The sequence below is a fragment of the Dryobates pubescens genome, chromosome 2 (genome assembly GCF_014839835.1).
Source record: "Dryobates pubescens isolate bDryPub1 chromosome 2, bDryPub1.pri, whole genome shotgun sequence".
NCBI classification, from domain to species: domain Eukaryota; kingdom Metazoa; phylum Chordata; class Aves; order Piciformes; family Picidae; genus Dryobates; species Dryobates pubescens.
The window spans coordinates 41,388,745-41,414,255 of record NC_071613.1 but is presented as its reverse complement, the minus strand read 5'-3'; the positions used below and the strand labels follow the sequence as shown (position 1 = coordinate 41,414,255).

The 25,511-nt window shown below is 39.9% G+C and overlaps 1 protein-coding gene across 1 annotated transcript in view; it reads left to right on the top strand.

Annotated features, from left to right (window-relative positions):
* Positions 1-25,511, top strand: part of CNTNAP5 (contactin associated protein family member 5) — a 303,945-nt gene that overhangs the window by 3,655 nt on the left and 274,779 nt on the right. The window lies entirely within an intron of this gene.

Genomic DNA, 25,511 nt, shown 5'->3' with positions numbered 1-25,511 from the left:
GTGTGTGTCTGTATTTATTCTGAAATTGAAAGAATTTCAAAGAAAATATATATTTTATTGGACAAGGAGACTTTATTATAGGCAAGAAAAGCATTTAATGTGATTTTAATCTTTCTCTGCAGTGATCTAAATTGATGGAAACTGTGCAGAAGTCAGAGAAGTGTAAGTTAAAACTTACAGGAGAAAATGTGACTCTGGATACTTGAGGCCATCAGGATCAGTATGTGTATTTAGAACTTGTAACAGCATAAATGAGACCTGTCAGGTCAGTAGTGGTAAAGGCAAGAGGTCTCTTAAACAGTGACCTTTCTATCTGTGTGGTCAGAAATGCTAAGTTTTGAAGAGATTTGCTGAAATAGGTAGAATATTGATCACCTTATGGCTGTGGCTCATTTGCTTGCAAGTAGAGTAAAAGGGTTCAGACACATTTCTCTTCCATTTCCTCTGGCTCCAGTACTTAAATATTCTGTACAAGAGACTAGTACTCAGACCTGATTTCCTCCTTTTTGTTCCATACAGGGGGAAAAACATACAAATGTTAGCTTTATTGTGCCTTCAGATGCAACAATGAAGAAATGGTCCAGAATAATGAGATTTCCTGAGAGAAAGGCTGTGAATGAGCTGCTGCTCATCTGTGCCTCTCTTGTGTGTCTGACATTATCTAGCTTTCAATCAGTGTGACTCAACTAGCATTCCTTGGCTTTGAATCAGTCTTGAAGATGGTCTTTCCAAGGACTACAATGATCTTTGGATTCTACATCCACTAGGCAGATGGCATTGCCAGCCCATGGGAATCTCTCCAGGGTTATTATAATCTTGGTATCAAATACATTGTCTGCTTGGCCATTTATGTATTTTTTTTTCCTGGTTTTGCTCTTAATGTAGTGTGGCCAGCAGGAGCAGGGAGGTCATTGTGCCCCTGTACTCTGCATTGGTTAGGCCACACCTTGAGTACTGTGTCCAGTTCTGGGCCCCTCAGTTTAGGAAGGACATCGAGACACTTGAACGTGTCCAGAGAAGGGCAACAAGGCTGGTGAGAGGCCTTGAGCACAAGCCCTATGAGGAGAGGCTGAGGGAGCTGGGATTGTTTAGCCTGGAGAAGAGAAGGATCAGAGGTGACCTCATTGCCCTCTACAACTACCTGAAGGGTGGTTGTAGCCAGGTGGGGGTTGGTCTCTTCTCCCAGGCAGCCAGCACCAGAACAAGGGGACACAGTCTCAAGTTGTGTCAGGGGAGGTTTAGACTCGAGGTGAGGAAAAAGTTCTTCACTGAGCGAGTCATTCGTCATTGGAATGGGCTGCCCAGGGAGGTGGTGGAGTCGCCGTCCCTGGAGGTGTTCAAGGGGAGATTGGACGTGGCGCTTGGTGCTATGATCTAGTTGTGAGGTCTGTTGGAACAGGTTGGACTTGATGATCCTTGGGGTCTCTTCCAACCTTAGTTACTGTGATACTGTGATACTGTGAAATGTAGCAGGATTATTTCATATAAATTAACAGCTAGAACAAATTGTTTTCAAATGTGCATGGTACAGTTGTACGAAGTATAGACTTCAAGTAGAAAATATGGTGATTGTGGGTAGAAAAACACACTTGTGAGGCTCTCCCAGTACCCTACATGTGCAGAGTCCTGCCAGAACCTCAGTGAGTTTAGGACTGGTGAATGTTTTTTTAATCACTGTAATAATTCTTTTACTGATTGGAAACTGAGGCAATATATTATAAGCAAGCCTAGAGGTAGCTCACTGGAGGTGTTTAAGAAGAGACTGGATGAGGCACTTGGTGCCATGGTTTAGTTGATTAGATGGTGTTGGGTGGTGGGTTGGACTTGATGATCTCGAAGGTCTCTTCCAACCTGGTCTATCCTATCCTATCCTATCCTATCCTATCCTATCCTATCCTATCCTATCCTATCCTATCCTATCCTATCCTATCCTATCCTATCCTATCCTATCTCCTCAGATTGACTTTAAGTGTTTTGGAGTCAATTGAGCTGATCCCATGTGGTGCCACCATGTCCCATTAGATCATATTCATATTTACCCTGATATATGTTGTTGTTTCTAAATTGGTGGATTACATCCCGTTTCCTCCCCTTCCTCCTCTTTCTCTGGTGCTATTTGAAGCAAGTAGAATTCAGATAGCTGAATACTGAGAGGCAGTCAAGTGTGGGATGGCATTTATTTTTAGACCCCCAACTGCATTTTCTAGAGATGTGACAGGTTTCAAGTCACTTTCTAAACCTGAATTACTGTCTTAGATAGACACTGTATCCCCCCTGCTTTGAAACAGAACTGGGGAGACACATAACTGCAAGTACATCTGCCAGCACAGCACATGACAGAGGCTCTCTGTATGCACTTTCTTTCTCTTAGCCTATCAGCTTCCAGTGTCCTACCAAGTGTTCAAGGGAGTGGGCTGTCTGTATAGGGCACCAGGTAACTTGCTGTGCTGTTTGTTTGTTTATTTCTGTATGACTTCTGAGTTTTGCCCCTCCAGAATTGGGGGAAAGATACTCTGGTCCTGTAGCATTCATTTTCAGACTGCTAGTTATCATCAGATAAAAGGGCAATTACAGATAAAAGGGTGATGTTTACTTCATATCTATAGGATGTGGTTCTCACTAGACATCTCTCTTCTGGATCTGTGCAGAAAGGAAGGGTGCAAAAGAGAAAAGAACTCTTAGAATGCCTGAATATCTTCTTTCTGCTGTCAGTAAAATGTTGTTAAAGGATGTGAAGTACTGTGGGTTTTTTTCCATCAGCTAAAATCCCTCTACTCAAACCAAGAAAGAGGAGAAGACAGTAATATAGTCCTGATGTAATAAAGGTTTAAAGTTTCAGGCAGCTCTTGGGGATGAAGCATCAGTAGACCTAGTAGCATGTCTATGTAGAGTCAGCAGAAAACAAAGAAATTTTTGTACACAGTGCTGGACTTGTATAATTGAGAATTAATTTTTCTTGTATTAATCTTGTCTCTGAATTTTTCTAATTGCCCAGTGCAGATTCTTGTGGGTTGATAATACCATCTGTTCACTGGATCAGTGCAACTGATAATGTTTTAAATGAGGAAAACAGCGCAATATAGAATCTGGGGGGGAGGGGGGTGGGGTGAAGAAAAAGAGATGCCAAAACACTGACTTATTTATTTTTAATTATCTGCTCTGTTAAGCTGTTAAAAAAAACCAAACCACAATTGTTCACAATATGGTGATGTGACTGCCCTTCTAAACAGATATGCAGAAACTATTTAAGATTTTAGCTAGTATTTTCTCCAAAAATAAAGTAACTTAATAAAAAGAGAAAGCATGTAGCCATTTTTAAATGTCATGAAAGATGTTGCCTGATCTGTATTCCAGGAGAGGAAGTCCTGTTTTCCTGGCTGCATTTTGCCTTTGTGTGCTACTAGCTCTTTCTCTACATTCTAACAAACATATGCTGGAATTTGGATAACTTGGCCCATTTCCTATGGAAGTTTGTGCTCAAAGGTTACCAACACAGGTTCTGAATACAGCAGTGAAAGTCTGTATGAACCTATTTAGTACTGGTTGGTTCAAGTACTATTGTTATTTTGTAACCTGTGAATTAAAAGCTTGCAGCCTTGATTTTTTTTGAATGTGCAACTGAAAATATCTTAACTGAAAATAAGATGCAGAGCTCAAATTTGGAGACAGTCTTCTAGGTAATGGTAGCTTTTAGTCTATCATGTACTTCTCTGCCATAATAAAGACCTAACCAGTGTTCAAACTTTCAGCCCCTAGTGCAACACCAGAGGTCTCAATCTGCATAGGCATTGAATATCAACAAATATCAGAACCATGCTACAGAGAGGGCAGCAGGATGCAAGGAGTTTGTGGATGTCTGTGATGATTTCTTCCATGGCAGAAGTTGTCTGTGGAAATAATTTTGAGTGAGTGATGCTGTTTTCAGCTACTGTATTATGTATTTGGAGACTATTTCCTGCTTGAATAGAAGACCTTAGTATCAAGAAATTATTCAAATGGCAAAAGTGGCACTAGTTCCTTAGTCATCTTCTGTATCAGTAGCAGCACAGCAGTGTAACTTTTGTCCTCATCCTATGCATGTGCCAAATCACAGAGAGGAGTCAGACCCCTCTGTGGTAGTGTTGTAGATGAGAGGAAGTTTCTAGTGAACCAGGGTACAAATGGGGTTTTAGTTGAACTAGTACATTTGAGTCTAATTTGCTTTGGATAACAGCAGCTCAACACTTTGTTCTGTCACAGAATCACAAAATGATAGCTGTTGGAAGGGACCTCTGTAGATTGTCTAGTCCAAGCCCCTTACCAGAACAGGCTCACTTAAAGCAGGTTGCATAGGATGGTATCTAGATGGGTTTTGAATGACTCTAGAGAGGGAGACTACCACCTCTCTGGGCAGCCTGTTTCAGTGCTCTGGCACTCTCAAAGAAATAAATTTCCTCCTCATGTTTAGATGAAACTTCCTGTGTTCAACTTTGTAACTCTTACCTCTTGTCTGTTGCCAGCCACCACTGATGTCATCAGTGGTGATTACTTAACTAAATTTAAAGTAACATCCATCAACATTGCTGTGATTCAAGGTCTGGAGGCTGTTTCAGACCCAGGATTGTGTTGCTGTACTTGTATTGGGCCAGGGAAGTCCATATTCCTTACCATAGCAGCTGACTTACTGATGACTTGGATGTAGGCGCTAGAGGCTTGCTGGGAAGTCTCTGTGACTCCCTCCTGTCATAATGAACATCAGACATTCCAATAGTGATTAGCATATACATGCCAACACTGTTTATATGCTGGACAGCACAACTACAAATTTAAGATTAAGGGATAGTCTCAATGAACATGACTGCTACATGGATTCCTAAGAGCAGTAATGAGGAAAAGCTAACTTTAATTGCTCATTCAAGGTTTCAGTGGCTGGTGTTAAGGTACTCTTCCAAGCTTAACTGCCTGAGATCTATGACCTTTATGGCATGAAAGAGCCTAAAACCCAGGAAGAGTAGGACCACTCTGCACTCCTTTCAGCCCAGTACCCAGAAATACTCAAAAGATACTCAACAACAACCATACCAGTTGAAACTGCAAAAAAATAACTGTGGTATCATTCTGGGGAGCTCTTCGCTTTTGACACTGGTGATTAGAGTTTAGTACAGTGATCCAACCCATGAAACAAACAGAATACTATTCAATACTAACCATTGTGGCACAGTAGCAATTGGACTGGAAAAGAAATAAATGTTTTTCATTCTCTGTTTTATTGTGTGTATTGAAAAGGATTGAGTGTTGGCCCTTAGGAATTCTGGAGCATAAATTTTTCATCTAAAACTATTCAGTGCACTGCGTTGTCAATATAGTAGTAAATAATAATAATAATTTTCAAATGGGTAGAATCCTGTCTTTGTTCCCAGCTGGGCAATAAGGAGTTGATAAATGCTGTGCTGCCTGGATAAGAATTGTCAAGTTCCATTTACTTCTGCTCTAAATGGTGAGGCATTGTTTCTTGATGACAATGGTTCTTCACTGCTGACAGCTCGTCAGCGGTTCAGGAACAGAGACAAATACCTTGTGATCTATGCTACCAGTGACATAGCTGTAGTCATTCCCATATGAGTTCTGTGATGTCTCTGTATGTTTGGCTCTAAACTGTCTCCATTTCTGATGTAGATACTATGAGCCATTGCTCTCTGTCCTCGTAGGTCATAAAAACAACCTACTGAGCATTAATGAAGCCATTTTCTTCCTTCCCTCCATGTAAATTTATCACTGGAGCAAGAAGGGAATGATTTGGTTGGTTGGTTTGGTTTTTTTTTTTACTGGCAAATGTCTGTGTGTCTATAAAATTATATGTAAGGAAAGGGGCAGGATATGGAGGCTATTCTTTGTAGGAGGAGAGGGTGCAAAGGATCTTCTCCAAATTTCCCATTACTAGTGACAGCTTTCTAATGCACTCAATGAGGAGTTCTGCTTTAATGGTCCAAGTGAGTCATCAGTGAACCGTTAGGAGTAACACATTCATTTGTAGTAATCAGGATTGATTTATGAATAGAACAAAAGGGACTAAATATGCTATGAAAATGCATGTTGCAGATTTTTTTCCCTGATGAATAATTCATCCTTTTCTAGTATCCATGAAAACAAAAACAGTGCACATAAGAACCCATTAAAAAAGTTAATCCCACAAATAGCTGAACAGAGAGAAAATCAGCTTTTGTTTTAAAAGGTAGATTTACTCAAATCTTCTCTAATTTGATTTGCCAGTGGGGTGTAATTTAAGTCAAACAAGTTAGCAGCGTTACTTGCTATATGAAGGTCTAAATATTTAATAGATTATGAGAAATGCCTGCCCCACAGGGTAATGAGCTAAGGAGCACTCATTCTCCATACTGCAGAGAGTAAGCTAAACCCAACAGAAACTGCAAGCATAATGGAGAGGGAGTGTCTGTTCACAGGATCTCGTCCTCTCAAGTCTGCCTTGAAAGCACTGGTAATGCACCTACATAAATAGTCCTTTGGAAACTACCTTTATGAGTAATGGCAGTGGTTTTGTAGTACCTGTAAGGGTTCATGGTCTTTCCATAGTCTCTACATTACTGTGAAGATGCTGGTAATGCACCTCCTCTATCCAGAGCACATGGTCTGGAACATGCAAGGTTTTGCATACTCAGATAATCCCAGTGGACATCTGCCCATCTGCTCCTGGATGTTCGTGTCAGCAGGAGCACCAGCTTCTACAGAGACTGGTACTTCAGAGGAGCTAAATGTTTTGTCTATAGCTACCAAGGATACCTCTGAGAAAAAAATACAGTGTGAACTAGGTGGGCATTTTACCCATAGGCTGCCCTAATCTTGGTGCATCTGCTTATGTGGACACTAAGCAGAGAAGGAGAGAAAAGAAAGAAGAGAAACCTCACACAGAGAACAGTGCTGTTGGATTTCTTCCTACCTTCCCTCCCAAAATTCAGAGAAGTTGGTGTATGGTGTTTTATTATTTTTTAAATTAGTATCAAAGTAGTTTGCATTTTAATTTTAGAGGAAGAACCTCCTTCAACGACCCCAAGCAAAAGATTAAACAGCTCTGGCATTTTTCACAGAGACTGTTTGTTTTGAAAAGAAAATGAAAATTTGATGAATTTCAATCAGATGTAGCTCGCAGCATTCAAATATTTATACATTAGCAAATTCCCTTTTCCCAGCTCTGATTCTTAAGTGCAGAGCTTATCTTCTACGTAATATTAATTCTCATTATTCTTTGGCAGTTATTCACAGAATGCTTGTGCAGACTCAGTTCATTGAGGACCTGGTCTAAACTTCCTGAAAATAAGGGGAAGGACTTGTACTTGAATTTTGATCATGTTTACTTCAGAAGTCTGTTCATCCAGTGTGTAAATCCTTGTTACTGTTCTCCTGTGTAGTATATTTTCCTTAAAATCTGTCTGGCAATGTATGCAATACAAGAAGTGTTTGTCAGTATGAAGAACTATTCATTTTCCTTATGGTTGCTCCTTTTGAGTATAACATGTGAGAGTGCATTGCCCTACTCTTTTGTTAGATTCAGTGCCAACCTTATATCCAACTTATTGACAGCATGCTAAGTTAAAGTTACATACCTTTGTGCATTGAAGTTGGTGAGGGGTTTGGAACACAGGCCCTATGAGGAGAGGCTGAGAGAGCTGGGGCTGCTTAGCCTGGAGAAGAGGAGACTCAGGGCAGACCTTATTGCTCTCTACAACTACCTGAAGGGAGGTTGTAGCCAGGCGGATGTTGGTCTCATCTCCCAGGCAGCAAGTACCAGAACAAGAGGACACAGTCTCAGGCTGCGCCAGGGGAGGTTTAGGCTGGATGTTAGGAAGAAGTTCTATACAGAGAGAGTGATTGACCATTGGAATGGGCTGCCTGGGGAGGTGGTGGAGTCACCATCATTGGAGGTGTTCAGGAGGAGACATGATGGGGTGCTTGGTTGCATGGTTTAGTTGATTAGGTGGTGTTTGATTGGTTGATAGGTTGGACGCGATGATCTTGAAGGTCTCTTCCAACCTGGTCTATTCTATTCGATTCAATTCGATTCGATTCTATTTGATTCTATTCGATTCTATTTTTTTTTCCACAGTTTTTGCCAACACTTTTTCTGTTTTCTGGGTCCTCCTCTTCTTTTGAGGTGAATATGAGCCTCTATAGCACACAGTATTATATTATGATAATTTTTTTTTTTAGAAGCAAAAGCATTTTGAATGTTCTGATAGACCAAACAGTCTCTGTGAAAAAGTTATAAAGCCTTCTCTTTTCGAAATCTACACCTGGTAGCTGGTACCATTCCCTGGGGCCTCCTCCAGAGAGGCTGCATACAAGTTGATGTAATCTGTTTCCTGCAGTATTATGAGTTTGCATTATAAACTCATTCACACATCCACATTCATCAGTGAGTCTCTGCAAAAGCCCAATCTGTTTTTCAGACAAGCAATGGAGATGTGCTTTTCATCTGCACTTTTGCTTAGGAGCTGTGTTTGGCTTTGGGCAAGTTCAGACAATGTTGTGCAAGTGGCTTACATTCTTGAGATCTCAGCCGAAGAGAAAGGAAAAATATCTGCTCAGTAAATCATAAGGCATTTTGCACTTGAGCTTATGAAAAGAAGTATCAACCACCATGACTCATCACATTTCATAGCACATACACTTGCTCTTGATCCAAACATCACAAATTCTGTCATTGGCTCTGGACATCAATGACTTGTGTGAATTAAATAAGGAAGTCCTGATTTGAGAGCCTTTCTCTGATTAAAAGTAGACAGTGACTCAGAGCTGTAACAGAACAAATTTTCCTCCTACCCTCTTCAGCCTTCCCCCCCTGACACCTTAGTAGCATCTGATTTATAGTGCTTATTTTTTTGCAACTTCATCTAATTAGCACAGGCACTGGGGTCACTGTTCTAACACCTGACAGCCTTTACAAGGGAACACCACAATTACAAGTGCAATTATCTGTTTTTCCACTGCACTGAAAAATGTAGCAAATGAAAATTAACATAAAACCCCTAAGTGTTAGGATGCAAGAATGGGCATTAGGGGAGAGTTGCCATCTTCAAGTTTGAAAAGGCTGGGTTTGATACTTGACTCTTTCAAAGTTTTCCTGGGCATCATCAGGTGATGTGTTTGATTGCTTTAGAGAAAGAGGCCCTTATGCTAGGCAGGAATAATGCTATTGGCATGCTTTTAAAAGTACTGACTGCATCAATGAATAATGGAGTCTCTAAACCATTGTGATTGTGCTGGCTCTCCTTGAATTCCACAGGGGTCTGTATCCAGAAACTTTCAGGATCTTTGTGTATATATACAGTTTTGCAATCTTCAATGTGAAAACAAAATGTTGTGAGCACTGTGCCCTTCCAGTCATTTCTATATGGCATGTGGGTAGAGCTCACTTGCATCTCCATGCAAGAACATGTAAGTTTGCATCAAATTGCCTGCACTGATGCTGAACTAAAACTGTGCGATGAAAGTGAGGCGTTCATGTTAAGGTAAAAAATAACTGGTTAGATAGAAACATAAAGTACTGTCCTGAGATAGCCAAAAGAGCTGCATGAGAGAAGCGTTATTCCCTTTTATTCCTTACATTAAGGGAAGCTGTAATCTTAGCTTAGAGGAAATTTAGGGCAAATCCATAAAGTCATGTTCAAGCTAAGCTTTGTAAATTCCAAGACAGGCACTTAATTCAGTGTTCAGGCAGGGAGAAAAACAGTTCACAGCTGGAAATGCCTCTTCTTTTCTTCCACAAGATGCACAGAGAAGGGTAATTGATTTGGACTCCTTCAGAACAGGAAAGGGTTTTCTGTATTTATGTGAAGTACAAGGTCTTCATCCAAGTAGGAGGATCTCATCATGCCACTGATAACAGCAAAGTTTCTGCTCTGAAGACTACATACAAATCCAAATATATCTTCTGCTTCTTCAGCATATTTGTAAGTATGTCACTGACTGGTGGCAGTCTGGTGACTTTGAGGGAATAGCTAGTTTGAGAACAGCCAGACTGTTCTACTCTAGAACTAATAAGCCAATCTTTAACCCCTCAAGGAATGAAAAGTTTTTTGCAATGCCCTTAATTAAGAAGCAGGAAACTTATGAAGCTGATATTGAAGGTAGCAAAGTGTGATTCTTAGATACTTGAAATCTAATGTATGCATATAGATTTTCCTCGACTAGGAAATAATGGTGATGGAAAATCCCTCCTCCTTCCCATATCTGTAACCTACTTTTGAGTGTAAATATATGAAGAAGGTGAGTCATTCACTATACTCCAAAGCACTGCATTAATCAAGAAGTCCATTTATTTCATGAAGGGTATTTCTGTATGAGGCAGAGTACCAAAGTGAAAGTCTGAAGCAAGAACGAGAATGTGTAAAACCCAAATGCAACCATATGATTATCCCATTCCATGATAGTTTTGTCAAAGTGATTACAAACTGTAATAGAACCCAGCACTTAGGTGTGTTAAATCCAATGGCATGAGATTTAACACATCTAAGTGCTGGGTTGTACACACTGGCCACAACAACCTCATGCAGCACTACAGGCTGGGGTCAGGGTGGCTGGAGAGCAGCCAGGCAGAAAGGGACCCGGGGGTATTGCTTAATAGTAGGCCCAGGTGGCCAAGAAGACCAGTGGCATGCTGGCCTGTATCAGGAATAGTGTGGCCGGCAGGAGCAGGGAAGTCATTCTGCCCCTCTACTCAGCGCTGGTTAGGCCACATCTTGAGTCCTGTGTCCAGTTCTGGGCCCCTGAACTTTTCCCCTAGGAAAGATGTTGAGTTGCTGGAATGTGTCCAGAGAAAGGTAACAAAGCTGGTGAGGGGTTTGGAGCACAAGCTCTACGAGGAGAGGCTGAGGGAGCTGGGGTTGCTTAGCCTGGAGAAAAGGAGGCTCAGGGCAGACCTTATTGCTGTCTACAACTACCTGAAGGGAGGTTGTAGCCAGGTGGGGGTTGGTCTCTTCCAGGCAACCAGTACCAGAACAGGAGGACACAGTCTCCAGCTGTGCCAGGGGAGGTTTAGGCTGGATGTTAGGAAGCAGTTCTTCACAGAAAGGGTGATTGGCCATTGGAATGGGCTGCCCAGGGAGGTGGCCGAGTCACCATCACTGGTGGTGTTTAGGAAGAGACCGGATAGGGCACTTTGAGCCATGGTTTAGTTGATTAGATGGTGTTGGGTGATAGGTTGGACTTGATGATTTTGAAGGTCTTTTCCAACCTGGTTTGGCCTATTCCTATTCTAGTCTCACACTAAGTGTAATAAATCTTATTTATTTGCTAGTATATGTAAGTGTTATGGATCAACATAGCCTCACTTCATTCACTGATGTGACCAAGATCGAAAAGAATGAGTTATCAGCTATGCAAATGCACAAGACACTACCTATGTTAAGTCTGTAATTTGGTGGGGTTTTTTTTGATTAAGCTTCCATGGAGAGAAAGAAAGGTTTAATTAAAATGAAATTGAAGGGGAATTGAGAATAATAAGTCATGTCTATTTATCTCTGCCAAAGCCTTGGAAATTTGGTGGCTGCTGAAGGCACAGGTAGATGTGCAAACAGGAAAGAAACAGGATCATCTTCATGATTTTGGATCTTTCCATCTTCACTAACTTATGTTTTCATTTTTTCCCCTTGTGGTACCAACAGAATCAGAAACAGCTGCTCTTTTCCATCTTTGTCCTTTGTTTTTTTCTTTTTGTAAAATCTGGCAGGCTGCAACATGAAGCTGCTTAGGTGTTGTAGTATCATTTCAGCTATATTAAAATTTGAATCCGTTAAATACTGAAATACTGTTAGAATCAAGTGCCTGTCAAATAAGTAAGGTAGTAGAAAATAGCTTTCTGAATACAGAAGGGCACTGATATTTATTATACAGGTCAGCGAAGGATTTGTCTCAGATATCTTCTGGAAATGTCTTACTAGTTTTCTAAGGTTGTTGGTCAGTTTTGATGGAAGTACAAGTCAGAAAGTACTTCTAGTGCTGTTTCTAAGACTCTTTGGGGAAATTATCTTCATTTTTCAGGTCACATTATGTTTCTGTGCCTGATGCTTTGTTTAACATTTAAATATCTGCCTTTGTAGTTTGAAAAGAAAATGGTTACAGAATTTCATTAAGACTAACGAGGTTAGGTTTTACAGTATAAACTGTTGAGTCTAGAGGATTTTATTCATAGCTTATTGTTAAATAAAGTGATAGCATACATAGGGAATGGTGAACTGAAAAGACTAGTCAGTTTTCTCACTGAAGTCAAATGTTTCAGTAAGCAGTATCAGAAGCCAGAACGGTTTAACTGGGAGAAAAGTATTTATAACTCCTAATAATCTGAGAATATTGAAAACTGTGTAGAACAAATGAAAATAAATTCTCCCTCTTTTCCTTCTTTTAGGGCAATTTAACTTCTTTTTTTCCATTCTGTCATCTAAATGTTAATTCCTCCACCCTGAAATCAAACAAAGAATGCTCAGCAATGAGACATCAAATCCTCAAAATATGTTTCTCTTGAATTCTGTTCATAATTTCCTATTGTAAATGGATCACTTGAAAGTTTGACCTTGAATAGGCATGTCCAGACTTTTCTACTGACTTCTGTTTGTGCATTAATGTGCTATATACGATTTTTTAACTGAAGCTAAATGTTCTTTGTACAGACCAGGATAGTATTTTAGATATTGTTGCTTTTATAGAAACCCACTTCTTTACAGTTACTAAAACCATAAAATTAGAGGATGGAATCAGACAGTTCCCTGATGAAATCCATTAATTTCCACTTTTATTATTTCCTTTGTTATAGTTGTGTTTATTTCCAATTATTTTCTAAGATTAGATATCTTCGATATTCTGAGACATTTATCATTTTGTTTTTAAATGACTCATTAATTTGACTCATGTCAACCCTTTCAAAGAATTTCTCTGATTTGTGACTTTCTGTCATTTTTCATTTAATGATGGTTAGTGTGCTTGTGATGCTCTGTATCACCAAGTAAAAGACACTATGATGAGCTAGAGGAATCTGCTACGATTAAAATCTCCCTATTTCATTATAAAATTAATGCATAGAAATTTTCCTTTGGGGTGAGAGGTGGACTTTTTGTACTGATTGTATGTCCTTTTAGGAATACCAAAGAAGTTGCCTAGAAAGGGATATTATTAGTTATCCTTACATCTTCTTAACCCTCTTGCTCAAGAGCTTGCTGCTGTTTCTGGTAAGATTACATGCAGAAGGACCTTCATGTAAGCCACGTACTCTGATTTCTGTTCCTGCTGTTTAGCAGCCCTGAAGAAAAGGATTTGGGGGTGCTGGTGGATGAGAAGCTTAACATGAGCCACCAGCGTGCACTTGCAGCCCAGAAAGCCAATTGCATCCTGAGCTGCATCAAGAGGAGCATAACCAAGAGGCTGAGGGAGGTGATTCTTTCCCTCTGCTCCACTCTGGTGAGACCCCACCTGAAGTACTGTGTCCAGTTCTGGAGCCCCTATTACAGGAGGGATCTGGACGTGCTGGAGCATGTCCAGAGAAGGGCCACAAGGATGATCAGAGGGCTGGAGCACGTCTCCTATGGAGACAAACTGTGGAAGTTGGGGCTACTCAGTCTGCAGAAGAGAAGGCTCTGAGGAGACCTTATTGTGGCCTTCCACTATCTTCAGGGGGCTTACAAGAAAGCTGGTGAGGCACTTTTTAGGGTGTCAGGTAATGATAAGACTAGGGGTAACAGAAAAAAACAAAACAGAAATGGGCAGATTCAGATTGGATGTTAGGAAGAAGTTCTTCATGGTAAGGGTGGTGATATGCTGGAACAGGCTGCAGGGAAGTGGTAGAAGTGCCATCCCTGGAGGTTTTTATGGCCAGGCTGGATGTGGCTCTGAGCAGCCTGATCTAGTGTGAGGTGTCCCTGCCCATGGCAGGGGGGTTGGAACTAGAAAATCCTTGAGGCCCCTTCCAAGCCTAACAGTTCTATAATTCTTACTAGCTTTCATCTTGTCTTCAGTCATGCTGCAAACACTGACCTCTTTCTCTTTTTCTTTCTTTGTTTTTTTCTCTTCATTTTACTTATTCTGTTCAACCCTCTGATTCAATGACTAATCTGTCTCTCAAAATCAAAGAAACCAGTGAGCTGCTTTTCCTCCCACGATCTCTCAAATTCTCATCATTTTTAAGAGTGCTATCACTGTTCTATGTGTCCTTCAGGCTTACAGCTATAGACTCCTCCAACTTTCCACAGTCCAGCCTGTGTCCAAATCTTGTAATTTCTTCCTTAAAATTAAATACAGTTTTCAACCACACCATATTATACTGATAGATGCAAACCTGTCTCTCTTCCATTAGAGGTGGTTGGTTAGATGAAAAGTGTCAGTTTATGATGGAAGTCTACATAAAGCAAAAAGAGAAGGGAAACTGAGGGTCTTTTAATGTAACAATAATGAAAAACACTAGTAATACTTCTGATTTCAGAAAAAATTGCCTTCCAAACAAAGAGACACAGCCCCTGTTAGAAGAAGGACAATATATAATTTTATCTGAAACTGCAGCTCAGGTTTGTTGATATTCAGGTCGAATGAGCATCTCAGAGAGACAGCAGGGACTGCTTTATCAGTCTAGCCACCTCTTCTCTATATCCATTACTGATTTGGCTCTGGAAAGTCCTTTCTTCAAAGCCACAAAGTGCAAAATCTTATAGAACCTGGCATTCAAAGTTAATTCCCATTTCCTTTGAGTGCTGTTATATTTGTACACAAGTGTGATTGTGTATACGTATATAAATATACAGAAGTAATTATCCACACATTATGTATATGTATGTAAACATTTATATACAAATATATACCTACAGATAAAGCAGTTATATATAGATTATGTAGCAGCTTTCATATGTCATGCTCAAAAAAAAATATATTGGAAACCTCTACAGAACTAGTAGAATATAATGTGCTTCTCTGGAGATTGCAGAGTCTTCACATCCTTTCTACTGCCTCTTTATGAAGCACAGCCTGACCCTTGTGGGACTTGTTGCATCTAGCACCTCATCTGAAAAAAGAAAAAAGCCAGATAGTGAATTTTGAATTAATGGGATTATAATACTATGAAATATTTTCAGTCAAATCTAAGGCATATGCTGTCTACAGGCTTCTCTCTGAAAATTGTATGGTTATCTTATGTGGTAATAAGGACTTTACACACTGCAGCTAGTAAGCCAACTTGTGCTGGATCTTCATGCACAGTATTCAGAAGTTGGGAGAGAGGCTTGGCAGTGCCTTTAATCACATTTTTTCTCCCTCAAAAATGCTGACTCAGTGAAGCCACAGAAGACTTGTCAAGGGCTATTTTGACATGACATTAAAGGCATTAATTGGCATTTTTATTAGAATAGAATATAATAGAATAAACCAGGTTGGAAGAGACCATTGAGATCATTGTGTCCAACCCATCATCCAACACCATCTAATCAACTAAACCATGGCACCAAGCACCCCATGAAGTCTCATCCTAAACACTTCCAGTGATGGTGACTCCACCACCTCCCTGGGCAGCCCATTCTAATGGGCAATCACTCTCTCTATGAAGAATTTCTTCCTAACATCCAGTTTAAACCTCCCCTGGCACAACTTGAGACTGTGTCCTCTTGTTCTGGTGCTGGTTGCCTGTCTACAACCTCCCTTCAGGTAGTTGTAGAGAGCAATAAGGTCTCCCCTGAGTCTCCTCCTCTTCAGGCTAAGTAACCCCAGCTCCCTCAGCCTCTCCTCGTAGGGCTTGTGCTCCAAACCCCTCATCAGCTTTGTTGCCCTCTTTCTCCTTTTGTCTTTCAATGGTTAAATCAAAAGCTATCTTGTTTTGTAAACTAGTTTTATTTCAGTTTATGCTCTGTTTTAGAGTGGAGTGGGAGGACAATGGAATGACAACAAACAAGCATTCAAGATGAAAATTGTCACAAGATAGGATAATATGGTTTTTGGTCCTCCTAAGATATAGCTAGCTTCTTTTATAAAATATGATAGAATTTATACATTTATTTAAGGCAGAATAGTTGTAAGATAAAATATTTAGCATATTGTGTCATATTTATAAAGACGAATACATAAATGGTCATAAATATGCAATTGCCTAGAATGCCATTAAGGTTAACTATTAAGATAAATATAAATGATGGAGCCAGCATGTTCAAAAATCCACATAATTTTTGTCTTGCATGATGGGAAAGTAGTTACTACAGGAGAAAATACAATATGAAGAAAAAAAGCAGATTCTAATGAATATTCTTCAGCACACACATGCCTACCCCATCACATTGACACATTGTATGTCAAAGAACAAGTGAAAGCCCTGAAACAGCTATTTGGAGGCACTGTGCCAGAGCCCTTCCATGTGCTATATCCACACATATTATTGGTTTCAAATGTCCCATGGCCTACTTTGTTCATTCTTATTGCAAACACAGGTCTTAAGTGAAATGATCCACAACTACCCTTGGGTGTCTCATGCTTGCTTTTCTGGGTTTATTCAGTATCCTATTTTTCATCTCTAATCTCATTACCTTGCATTCTCTACAGGGAGCTGCACAAGATTCCTGTCTTCCAATAAGACAAATCCACTTGTGTTATTTCAGTTTTGATTGGTTTGGGTGCTTATGTGTCATCAAGAAAAATACTGGCACAGGAGAAACTGAGAAGTAATGCTCAACTGCTATTTGAAGCTACTGCCATAAATCTTTCCTACTAAAGAGTCTTCTTTCAAACATGCCTTTCTGTAGCATTTCTAATGTGATCTTCTCATCTCCAGTTCTGTAATGGTTTAGTGCAAGGACTAAAGTCCCCCACTCCCCCCATTTCCCCTCCTGTCTCCATTCTCCTCTCTCCTTACCAGGAGATAAGAAAGGCGGGAATAAGGGGGCAGGAAGTCAGAGGGAGAATTTTCACTTGATTTACACAAAATATTTTACTTCTCTGCTACGAAGATATCAGATTACATCAGTATATATAGGGAACAGAAGGAAAAGGGAAAGGAATACCTGTCCAAATCCTGTAAAAGGCAAAAACACAGCCACCCACTGAAGGACTGGAAAAGTGAGAGAGAGAGGAAGACTCTCCTTTTTCTAGGCCCTAACGCCACACAGCCGTAAATGCCATAGCTGTAAATTCATGATTCTGATAGTGGGGAATATTATGTGGTTCAAACCACCACAAGTTCATTATCACATGTCTTGGCAGATTTGACCATGCCAGGGATGGTACAGTAACATGGTATTTGGTCAATGATGTGTTCTTTTCCCTTTCCATTTCTGAAAAGTAGAAAACAGCATGGTGGCAGGATTTCCACAACTTTCTCTGAGATACCAGAGAAAGTACCTGAGTACCACAGGACAGCTGAACTGTTAGCTATCTGAATTGTAACAAAAAACCCCAACAATCAATATGAAATCTGGAATATTTTTTGCCTGTGTGCTATTTAACTTCTGGTTTTAGTATGAAACGCAAATTAAGACTTTAGTATGTCTTGGAGACTGAGGGATGGGGGTTATCTAATGTTAGCATTAAGCATGTGGAGCTGTTGGTCTAGGGCATGTCACACTAGGCCTGGATCTGGCTTTCAGAGTCCAGTAACTGCAGCTGAAGATATCTGCAGCATAGTGGTAGAAAACTGAGAAAGATGAAGTTTACATATGAATGTTAAATATAGTTTGAAAAGAAAATGTAGATTTATGTCACTCCTTGCTGAGAACTATCTCAGAGGTAATTTGAGATATGAAGCAGAGGAGGACAGTTTTAAATCCCCTTTTAAACTTTCATAGGGACATGAACTCCAAAAGCCATTAAAAGAGGGAATGTATGCAGAGAAAAAACTGCAGAGAAGTAATTATTTCTGCAGTGCACAGTCCCACTGGAGAAGAAGGCTGAGCACGTCTCAAAACATTTTTATATGCAAAAGTTTGATAGCTTGTTTTGTTACTGAGAAGTGAATTTGATTTGTTAATAAAAAGGAGGCTTCTTACTTAGTTTTATTATTAATTCAAAGTGCCAAACACTTTGGCTTCCTCTTCTGTCTCCTCTATTTCCTTGCTTTCCCTCCCTTCCCTTTTATAATTTCTTATCTTTGTAATTTTCTCAGAGCTGGAGTAATCTAAAAAAGAAAATAAATCTCTCTGGAGGAGAGAAATAGAGAAGAAGGAAGGAAAGGCTTGATCATTGTTTTTGACTATAAAACTTGTATCTATTTTTTTTTAACATAAAATGAAAATTTCAATTCAAATGGAAATTACCATTTAAAAACTTGGGGAAGCAAAGGAGATTTTTTTCCCCTCCTCTCTTTATTTTACTGTCTCTGTAATGCATATCATCATGCTAGGGATCTCTGCCACTTAGCATACTAATAGTAGTGGACTCAAACCCCTTTTATCAGACAGTAGAATCAAGCTTGTATCACCGAAGTTACTGAAGATTTGTCAGCATCATTGGCATGCTGGCTTGATCAGGTGATGCAATAGAGATTCCTATTGCTGCTCTACGTTATCTTTCATGTCTTGCAATTTGCGCTATTCATACAAATTGTTCCCAATGATGGTATTCAAAGCCAAATTGAAACATACCACTCAACCATGGGAACGTAGCTCATAACAAGCTACAATGAAATCTAGGAAGTACTGGATCATATGATCATCTCTGGCTCAGAAATACCTAATGAATGGTAAATGTGGTTCAATTCAACTAACGGTTGAATAATGAGATCAGAAACAATGATGGAAGAAAGCTGATCTGATGAAAGGGCAGCAGCACAGTAAGTGAGGAATAAATGTGGGAGTTATTAAAGGCGTGTCTCCTAAGACTTTTTTAGGTTTCCTGCAAAGGAATAGCTCAGGCAAAAGAAACAGGCAGCCAGAGGAAAAAAGCCATAGACAGAAGACTTGTTTACTTGGACTTCTGCAGTGGTGAGCTGAGGCCTTTTTTCTTCACAGGGTGGAAAAATCACTCAAGTGTGAGGCATAGGTTAATCTCATATTTTACCTCACAAATTTAATCTAAATCAATAGGGAGCTGTCAGTCAGATTAATGAAGTGTTAGAACGCCTTCCTTGGGAGGGAGAGTAGAATCATCATTAACTGTGGGCTAAGTGGATCTCAAGATATCTCATAGCCCTCCAAGTAGTACCAACTATATACATCATTTGGCATAGAAGGGAGTGGGTCACTGTGTAATTCTTCCATACTTGCTCAGTCTTCTCCTGACACTGAAAAGCAGAGGCATGTATCAAGGTGGGGAAATGCTCCTGTACCTAAAAGATGGAGCCCATCTCTCTCTTCCAGCATGTAGAAGACCTCCAATGGGGCAGGGATTTGTCTCTTGCCAGTCATATGGCAGGCTAGAAAAGCTGGGGGAAGAGGGTAGTGATCTTCCCCAACTGATGACAACAAAAAAAAAAGTGCATTTTGAGCAGGTATTTATATTGAGGTAGCTTAATTTGTGTATCTGGTTTAGCCTCATCCAGATGATTCTGACCCAATATAACCCATTGTACTTTTTTCTTTGAATATGGATTACAGGAAGCTTTTGAATCATTGGAATTTTTTGATCTTTCCATTTGGGATGAGATGTAGCACTCAGTTTTTTAAAGTATTTTGTTGTTCAAATGCTGTTGGTTTGGGTTTTTTTTCCTCCCTTTGGAACTTTCTAAATAATATTTTGTCAAAATTAATATTTCTTGTAAAGGCTTTCAACCAGTTTTAGATACTTTCATTACAGCTTTCTTCAGTGAAGCATTTTCAGTTAGGGAAAGTCTTTTTAATTGTGGTAAAAATCAGACATGCAAAATACAACAGAAGATGCTCTGCTTTACTGAATGCTGCATAGGCAAGAGCCGCTCAGTGGATGTAAAATGCTAACACTTCAACACTTGACATTTATTTATTTTCTGGTGCCTGCACAGAGGACCTGCTCGCAGAATCGTATCAAATGTCCCAATTCTCAGTTTCATATTTGATTTCAAGAACAACAGCAGTGGAGAATTAAAACTAAGGTTGGAAATCATGGGCACTGAGTTGAAGCCATCTAAATCATATTGGAAATAGTAGCAGAAGCAAAGAATGGGGCACAGTTTGGTGAAAAAGAAGCAAGGCAAGAGTCTGTCGTTGCAGTCTTTCTCTTGTTCCTTGTACTATGATACATTTATGCGAGAGACTTCTTCACGTGAAATCATGCTTGCTATATGGTCTGATAAATGCTGCTCACTTTCTCTGAGAAATGCACATTTCCATTCAGCATATCTTAAGTGAAGTAACATGCTCCTGGTAAGGGTTAAAGAGATGCCAGAGGAGTAGCACTCTTTCAGCCCCAGTGTGTTCTGTAAGCAATTTCTTGAGAAGATCGAAATTGAGGAAAACACAGCTCTATATTAGTGATCATTTTCTTCCCTTTCTTTCTCTGCAATCTCTTGCTTCTTTTGTGAGTGAACTGTGAACAAAAATGCTGTCCACCTAAAATACAATTTGCTCTGCATGGTGCTGAATGAATAATTTATTGAGCTAACTGTTTGAGTACAGCATGTATAAGCACTCATCAGATATCATTGACTACTTGGATGGGTGACAAAGCTGAATAAACTTTTTTCCTATCAGATTTTGTGGTGGTATAAACCTGAAAGTAATGAAAATGTTAGACCTTCTAGCTCTACGTAGTCTCTTGTGAGTCAGGATAGAGAAGATGACGGTGTCTGGCAGAGAATTTATTCAATTCTTTTTATGCCAGTCTTCTGGTAGCTTAATTTTTAAGCCTTTTTTTTTTTTTCTTTTTTTGTCTGATATACTTAACACTGCAGTCTGCATGCAGGTATGTGCTGAATTTATCAGGTATTTTAGTTAATGTTGTGTGGAAACTTCTGACATTATTTGATATATTTATCAGTGCAGGGACAGTGTTTCTGTCAGTGATGCTGTGTATTCTAAAATGCACGGCACACAAAAATTATTGATCCTTTCAAGAAGCCCAAATGATTTTTAGCTTTGCCTCAGGCTCTATTAGCAATGTGGAAAATTGAAAAGGGCTCTCAAGAAAAAAAAAGCTAATGTAAGATTGAAACTGCAACCGCAGAGCTATCAAGCAGAGAAGTACTGATGAATTATAATGAGCACGATCTAAAGATGACATTATGCTTTAGGAGTTTGGTTAAGTCTTCCCTGTGACTCACAAAGGTCCCTTAGAATAAACAAAATCAAAATGAGAACATTTTTAGGAAATATATTTAAAGGTGATGCACATTAAATACAGAAGGGATTACAGTATGGTGGGCAGCAGGGACGGGGCTGGAAGAGTGCCAAAGGAAAGCTCCAAATTATGAGGCTGGCACAGGCATTGGAGGTGCATTTGGAAGAAATTCTAGCATTGGCTGAGAAAGGATTATTTTTTTTCCACCTCCCCTCACACTTTTTTATGTTGGACCTCCAAAACATCGCAAGACTTCTCACATTACACTTCTCCATATATTTGTGTCTATGTAAGTCAGATTCATGCATTTGGACAGAGAGACAATTTCTAAATCTGTCTGGCTTTGGTTGTGCATTGAGTTCTGTGTGCACAGCATCTGTGCTGAAAGGAAACCTGTTCCTTTCTAAAGGTTTCTCAAGCAGCAGCATATTAAGAGATGTGTTAGCATTCACTGTTAATAACATGAAGGAAAACACAATTATTGTGAAGTATGTGACTGGACTGGAGTGCTACAGTTAGTCTACAGGCCACTGCTCCCAGAAACTGGCTATAAATACCAGTCAGCACTATTTCAGGTGTAGGGAACTATTTTATTTTTATTTCTTTTTCACACTGCAGATTTTTTTTCCATGTATACAACTCTTTAATAGAACTTCTACTTTCAAAAACACACAACCACAAACTGACCCTAAATCCTGGCAGAAGACTTAGAAAGCAGATTGTCATTTACCTTGATACTTAGAAGGAATGCACTCACCTTTGATAAATAGATTTTTTTTTCTTTTTTTTTCTTTTAACCTGGTCCCATATTGACAGAGAATGAGAAATGAAGTGAGCAGCAGTTTCAGAGGCATTTCTAGGATCTGAAGAATGATTCCATCAGAATGGTGCTTTGATGATACTAATACCACTTTCCTGGATATCCTCCAGGTGATATCTGTTTAGGTTTGTTGCCAAAAGAAACTATTTGGTTTTGTCAGCAGTGTGGAGACTGTGTTGATGCAGAAAGGCACACTGGATTTTTCTTACCTTCCATGCATTTCAGAATACATATACACAAGGAAATTGCTTGCTGTGAGCTATATGAAGCAAGAGAAGTCTAGCCCTCTCCAGATTCAAAATTGGTATGTGATCAGCCAATTAGAAAAACCTTCACTTACAAGTTATCAGGCAATCCACTGAGGAAAAATAAATGCAGAAAAAAAAAAAAAAGCAGCCTTTAAAGCTGGCTCTCTCAATACATCTCAAGTACTGGTCCAACCTCGTAACACAGTTCAGTATTTTCTTGTGATGCTTCCTTCCCCTCTACAAATGTGCACTTCATTCATGACTAATACATGAACTCATGGAACACCCATCATTAAACATCTATGAACTGATTAATTGAAACATGATTGATAAACAAAGTTGCCTAGAGATGATACTACTAATGAAACTGTGATGCATTATAAGTACTGCAAATCAGTTTTGTTTGACATTTGTTAATTAACCCAGACAAAACATCCAGTAGTGACTGATCAGAGCTGAGATACCTGTACAGTTACCCTTGGCTTTGCTTTTCTCTGGAAAAGTGATAGAGTTTGGCCATGTGTGTTTGACTTGGAGGGACACTTGAGAGGGATTTGGTGTATGCTTTTACCTTGTGCCATGTTGAATTATTTGGCACTTGTTTGTCATCTGAGGAGCAGCAGGTACACTGAGAACGGGATCTATCCTCTGGTGTGGTTGTTGTCAGGTACCTTCCTCTTCTCTTGAGAGGACTGAACCTCACGGCTCTCTCTGTACATAGGAACAGAGCAACCTCTGTGCTATCTCTGTGCACAGAAATGCATGTGATTATAGAAAGAAGACTTTAAGAATAAATGTTCCATTAACAAGACTTAGATGCCTTGGTTAAGGAATCTTTTTAGAAAACCAAAATCATATGAATGCAGCTGTCCTGGGTTAACACAGCCCACACTCACAACCTCCCTCTCCCCCTGACACACATGGAAAGGGGAAGTAACACACAAAAAACCCTCTGGGTCGAGATAAGTAATATGATGAGATAATAGAATGCACAATTACTTTAGCCTGTTTGGAGAAAAGAACAGCAAAAAGCAGAGGCGGCAGAAAAAGGCAGCGATAAAACAGCTTTCCCCACTTAAGCACACAGCAGCCAACCCAACAGAAAGACCAACACCCCAAAACCAGAAAGCAGAGGCAGCAACCACAACAGGAAGCCTCTCATGTTGCAATCCGAACTTCAAGCCCCATGATATTTGCTCTAGCCAGCTGGCATGACTGCAGCATGGTATTGAGTATCATCAGCAGATTCAACTGATTTAACTTTTAATTATTGCAACTATCTTTAAATTAAAAAGAAGTTTCCAGCAGACTTGATTGCAATGTTCATGAGATAAAGCCTTTTGTTTTGGTGAGATAAGCACTTTTTAAATACTGCCTGCCTTCAGCACAGTACTCTCCCTCTCACATTACTCTTAATCTCCTGATATTGAGTGCCTTTGTTCTAAAATGTACCAATCTCTTCTTCAGAAAGCTCAATAAAGCATCTTCTTTAGACATTAAACTATACACAGAATGGTTTGAGTTGAAAAGGACCTTAAAGATCTTCTAGTTCCAACCCCTTGCCATGGGCAGGAACACCTTTTGCTAGACCAGGTTGCTCAAAGCCTCATCCAGCCTGGCCTTGGTCACTTCCAGGGAAGGGACATCCACAGCCTCTCTGGGCAATCTGTTCCAGTGCCTCACCACCCTCAGTGAATAATTTATTCTGAATATCTAATCTAAACCTGCCCTCTTTCAGTTTAAAGCTATTACCCTTTGCCCTATCACTACATATTCTTGTAAAAAGTCTCTCTTTGGATTTCTTGTAGGCCTGTTTTATGTACTAGAAGGCTGATAGAAAGTCTCTCTGGAGCCTTCTCTTCAGCCAATTCTTTCAGCCTGTTTTCATAGGCGAGAGACTCCAGCTTCCTGATGATCTTTGTTGCCCGCCTGGACTCGGTCCAGCAGGTTCACATTAAGACATAATCTCAAGCTCAGGGTAAAATGAGATGATCTTGCCAGGTTCTATCTCATGGCTTGGGAAGTCTTTATCAGGGCAAGTGATAGTGTGGTAATTACATTTCTGAAACCTTTCCCCAATAGAAATTTATTTTTCCCTGATTGAAAACTGGTTCTCCAGATACAGATTTGCTGCTTGAAAATAATTGTGAAACAGCTGCCAGCAATTTTGTCATTTCATTGTTCATTTTCGAGGCCCCTTTAAATAATATTAATTGTTAGGACTTTTTCCAAATCCTATCGTGTTGCCTAAAAACAATGAACTTCCGAATCTTGAAGGAGCAGTATGGATGATTTTCTCATGATCTGTTAACTGCAGCTTGACAGCAGTGTTGAAGGCTGCTTGTTGTTGTGAAAGCACTTTGGAGAAGGAAAGAAAGGGGTTGGGCTCTTTCTCGCAGTACAGCTGCAAGGCTGGAGCAAAGGGAAGGAGGGGGATGAGTCTGTGAAGAACCTGCTGATGAAGCACAGTCATGTATCTGCAAATAGCACAGGGCATTAGAAGTGCAGTTATCAGACACACAGCAATTCCCCAATAGGAGTTCAGGCTTTTTCTAGAAGCCTAGAGAAGTCTGTGAAAAAGTCTTTGTAAGACTCAGGTTGCTAAAGTTTTAGCTACATGCCAGACTTGACAAGAGGCCTAAGGAAATAACCTGTCCATTTAGGATGCTGTGGAAATGTGGAGAGATTTGTTAGGCACTGTCTCTTAAGTTTTCTTTACTATAAAAAGATCTTGGTTCTAATTTGTCTGTAGACAAAACATTTTTCAGATTGGAAGCCCATATAGAATTGTGGGCATACTTCAGGGAGAAGAGGCAAGCACACCACTAGATCTACCTCTTATCTCACCATGGTGGCCTCCTGTTGGAGTAGCTTTATGGAGACGGTGTATGGAGATTTTGACCTTGCGTGAACATAAAAGCCTCACGGGACTATGTCTTTGCATACGTTTGTTGCAATTCTTCATTGAATTCCTGTGTTTCATCCTGCTGCAACATCTTTTCAGTACTCAGGACCAAATTTCTGAAGATGCGCCCTATCCTTGTCTTCAGACACCAGCTCAGGGTGGATAGAAATAAAAGGGCTAGGGGCATAGCAGTCTGTGCTGTCACACTGTTCCCTGGTTGTTTCATTGTGGAAGAGTTCACATATTATGAAAATCTGCATCAGCCATGCCCCAGGGAAACCCATGTCAGTTTGCTTTCTCCACCAAGGGGAAGCTTATTCTTTCTAGCTGCAGAAATTATTTC